Raw genomic sequence first — 4,667 nt, 5'->3', positions numbered from 1 at the left:
TGGAAATTAAGACCCTCGGGTTGATATACGCGGCACTCAACGGGATCCTAATCAACAATTAAATACATAATTGTATTTTATTAGCGAAACCATTTATTATAGTGTTGGGAAAACACTTGTTATTGGTTTAGGAATGTTACCGAGACTCGATCGAGGTGCAAAAGTGGGTTTGCGGCCAAGATTCACGGTTTGAAGGAGTTTGCGGCCGTGAAGGGGGTTTACGGCCGTGAACTGTTTACGGCCGTGAACTGCCTCTTGAAAGGTTTACGGCCGTGAACTGTGTTCTTGAAGGAATTATGAATTTTTGAAGGGTGTACGGCCGTAAAATCAAGAACAATCATGTTGGATTCGATGAAAAACGCATTTTAGATGCTCCAAAACAACCTCCAAAGGTGATTCTTGATGATTTTTGGTAGAAAAGATGGTGTTTTGGTGTTTACGGTTGAGAGGTTTGAGAGAGAATGAGGGAGTTTTCGGCCAGAAAAGTGTAAATGAGGGGTAGATGCTCATATTTATAGGGGTTTCCATGGTCGGTGGTGGGGGCCACCTGTCACTGGCCGTAAACGGGTGTACGGCCGTAAACGGGTTTACGGCCGTGAACATTACTCAGGCCGAAAACTTTTGATTTTTCAAAGAAATTCGGGTTTTTCGCGCGATTTTGGTTCCAACTCGTATATAAAATTCAATTATATATAACTAAATGATTTTCCAAACCAAAGGAATTTGACAGAAACTCAATAAAATTTAAATTATTAACGGAAATCGGCTAACTGTAACGGAAAAAGGTTCGGGTTGTCACAAACACCTTCTTATGGATGAAGATGAACTCGGCGAGTTCAAGGAAGAACTCGACGAGTCGGTTGAAGATAGTTCGATGTGTTGATGAAGGCGAACTCGTCGAGCTCTTGCTAGAGTCGACGAGTAGGGATGGGAATCATGGCATTTCGTGGATATGGGGACTCGACGAGTTGGCGGTCCAACTTGGCGAGTCGAGTCAACCCGATGTTGACTTTGACCAAAAGTTGACTTTGACCAAGGATTTGACTTTGACTTTGACTTGGATTTTAGTGAATCTTATAAGTGTTATGAGTGTGAATTGATAACTTATAAATGTTTTCGTGTAGGGATTGAGGAGTCAGGGAGAGTCGATTTTCACACCGAGGACAGTTTAGACACTACACGACATTGAGGTGAGTTACCTTCCAATAGAAGTGGGTCTAAGGCACCAAGGCCGACCCACTAGTAGTTGATTACAGTTGAGATGATTGTCTTTGAGATAATTGTCTGGTTTGCTATGACTTGATGTGTTCTTTGTGCCAGTATGATATGTTTTATGTGATAGTGGTAGTATGAGGGGAATAGTCCCCCGATTCGGTCGTTAGGACCAAAGGGTAGGTCAGACACCCCAGAAATGTCTAACAGCATGTTTATGATATGTTTTTATGTGATAGTAGTAGGGGTGAAATAGTCCCCGTGATCGGGTGAGATAGACCGGAGGGTAGGCAGGCATCCCAGAATGGCCTGACACGGGTAGGTCAGCACCCTAGAATGGCTTTACATGGGTAGGTCAGCACCCCAGAATGGCTTGACATGGGTAGGTTGGGCACCCCAGAATTGCCCGATGATATGTATGAATGAATGGTATGTGGTATGATGAGGGAACTCACTAAGCTTCGTGCTTACAGTTTTTAGTTTTGGTTTTAGGTACCTCTTCAGCTAAGGGGAAAGAGGCAGCGGGGTAGCAGCGCATCACACACACACACATAATTTCCGCTTTGAGAACCCTGGGATTGTACTCTAATGTTTTACTAGTTGATGATATGGCTTTTGAGACTTGTGATTTGTGACTTGATGTTGAAATGATAACAATGATGTTTTCCATATACTATTTTCATAAGTAATATAATTAAGCAAAAAAATTTGGGTCTCGTTTTTGCGATGTTACAAGTTGGTATCACATCCTTGGTTTGAGGGATTTGGGCACACCTTCGGAGGTGTCTGAACTCAAATCGAGGGCTTGAAGGATTTTTACAAGAAAAATAGTTTACTAAAATTTAAAATAAGGAGTTTTGAGAAATAACACGGTGTGTGATGCGTGCGACCGGCCGAGCTCAAGTAAGTTTTCCCCAAGATACCCATACATGCTATGTTATGTTATATGATATGATTATGAGAACTGCATGCTAGATTAGGGCTAAGGATCTAGGAAGGATTGCTTATATGCATGTTGTATGACTTTACTGAGCTATATGCTAGGGCTGGTTAGTCAGCAGTATGGTTGCCTGATTAGGTTATGCTTGGTATTGGATACTCAATGCACGAATGCTACTTGCGTTGTGCTGATAGGGGTTCCGGCTAGCTGTAACTAACTAGTGAGCGGGGTATGTAATAGTATCCGTAAGCTAGTTAGGGAAAGATGGTAGGGACTCCTTGCGCAGCTGATGGCGGAGAGTAGGTCGGAGAGTGCCATAGGACAAGCCTAGGATGAGATTAGTTGGAAAGTAAAAAGGGACTTGGTGAAGTCAAGGTAATTCTTGAGGAAAGTATGGATAGAGGTGGAAGGTAGTATGGGCCTGTACTACTAGAAGTAGAGGATCCGTACTCGAATCAAGGAGGGCTGAGATAGAACCAGGAAACTTGGAGAGTGTGTGAGACCTCCCGAGAGTATGTATGACCCTGACATCATTGTGTTTATTTTCAGTATGGCGATTACGTGACATGGAGCAGGATCTGGTTCAGGATCAGGGTCAGGCTCGGGTGCGGGATCTGAGCAGGTTGATGACGGGCTACTCGAGTTCATCGTGTCTGAGATCAAGAGAGGTATCCTTGAGGAGACCTCGGTTATTTTTGGGTCGATCAAGGAGGGGATTATCGAGCAGATGGAGGATCGCCTCCAGACATTTAGGAGTGATTTGGCGTCTAGCCAGTCGGGTACGCGCACACTGTCCTTCAAGGACTTTAGGGGGAGTGGTGCACCTGACTTTCACGAGGAGAAGGACCCCATTGCTGCCAGGAGATGGATCGCAGATATCGAGTCTGCACAGTTGACGAGCTTCTGCTCGGAGGGGTCGAAGGTCCGCTTTGCTGCGGGTTGTTTGAGAGACAGAGCTAGGGATTGGTGGGAGTCAGTCGGTGACTCGCTGGGAGCCCCAACCATTGAGGCTATAACTTGGTCAGACTTTGTGACCAGGTTCAGGGCTGATTTTGAGCCAACTGTGGAGCTTCAACAGTAGTCCAGGGAGTTCCTTGATATGAGACAGACCACGGAGTCAGTGGCGGAGATCACCTCCAAGTTTCGGGAGAGAACCTTGTTGGTACCTCAATATGCAGGAGATGAGGATATGCGGAGGACCTGCTATCATGACATGTTGAGGGCTGATATCTGAGAGCATGTCAGCTTCTCATCTTGTTCGACCCTGGAGTCCATGATTGCCAGGGCGAGGAGAGAGATTGACTTGGAGCACCTCAGGAAGAGGAAGGCAGAGACAAAGCAGAGTAATGGGGTTTCGGGGGAAGAAACCCAAGGGATCCGATGCTAGGTCAAAGGGCTAGCAAGACCAGAGCCGCTGCAGGAAATGCGGCAGGCTGCATGAGGGAGCTTGTAGAGCGGGATCATCAGGCTGCTACAAGTGCGGCAAGACGGGGCATTTTACCAGGGATTCTACTACTCCTGCGCCCACTGTTCAGACTTCGGATCTGATTTGCTTTCATTGCAATCAGAGGGGCCATAAAAACGCCAACTTCCCTAGATTGACAGCAGCAGCAGTGCCAGTGGTGGCGCCGACTCCAGCGACTGCGCGAGTTACGGATAGCCGGAAGGTCAAGTCAGAGGCTCCAGTGGTGAGGAGACGAGCTTTTCAGTTAACAGCTGAGGAGGCACGCGCCGCACCCAATGTGGTGACGGGTATGGTTTCTTCTCTCTAGTTTTTATTATGTTTCGCTTGTGTTATTGATGTGTTACGCTATATGTTTTGTTTAGGATCGTTCCATGTGAACGGTATCCCGATCCAGGTGTTGTTTGATCCGGGTGCTACCCGATCATTCGTTTCTCTTGCGCTTAGCAAGAGGTTTCCTGAGTCTTCGGGCATGTTAGATCGCCCTCTAGAGGTTGAGATTGCAGACGACCAATCAGTACGGGCGTCAAAGGTTTTCAGAGATTGTGTTCTGAGGTTGTACGAGGAGCGTTACTTGGTAGATTTGATTCCCATACCATTGTGGGGGAACAAGGTTATCATTGGGATGGATTGGTTGAGCCCCAATGGGGCAGTGATCGACTGCGTGCAACAGTTGGTTCGGATCAGTACCCCAGGTGAGGGAGAGCTGGTGATTCAGGGCGAGAGGCCACAACATGGACTAGCTTTATGTTCAGCAACGAGGAGTAGGCGCTACCTCCACAGGGTTACGCGGGGTATGTCGCCTACGTTTTGGATACCCGAGAGGCGGGTCAGGCGAAAGTGAGTGATGTGCCAGTAATACGAGAGTACACAGATGTATTTCCAGAGGAGCTGACAGGGATACCTCCGGAGAGGCAGGTGGAGTTCAGGATCGACATGGTCCCTGGTGCGGCTCCGATAGCCAAGGCACTGTATCGGTTGGCTCCTCCTGATATGCAGGAGTTGTCTACACAGCTGCAGGAGCTGTTAGACAAGGGATTCATTAGACCGAGC

Source organism: Lactuca virosa, chromosome 5 (assembly GCF_052849685.1).
Source record: "Lactuca virosa cultivar CGN04683 chromosome 5, Lactuca_virosa_CGN04683_v6, whole genome shotgun sequence".
NCBI lineage: Eukaryota > Viridiplantae > Streptophyta > Magnoliopsida > Asterales > Asteraceae > Lactuca > Lactuca virosa.
This window is presented reverse-complemented; position numbering follows the sequence as displayed.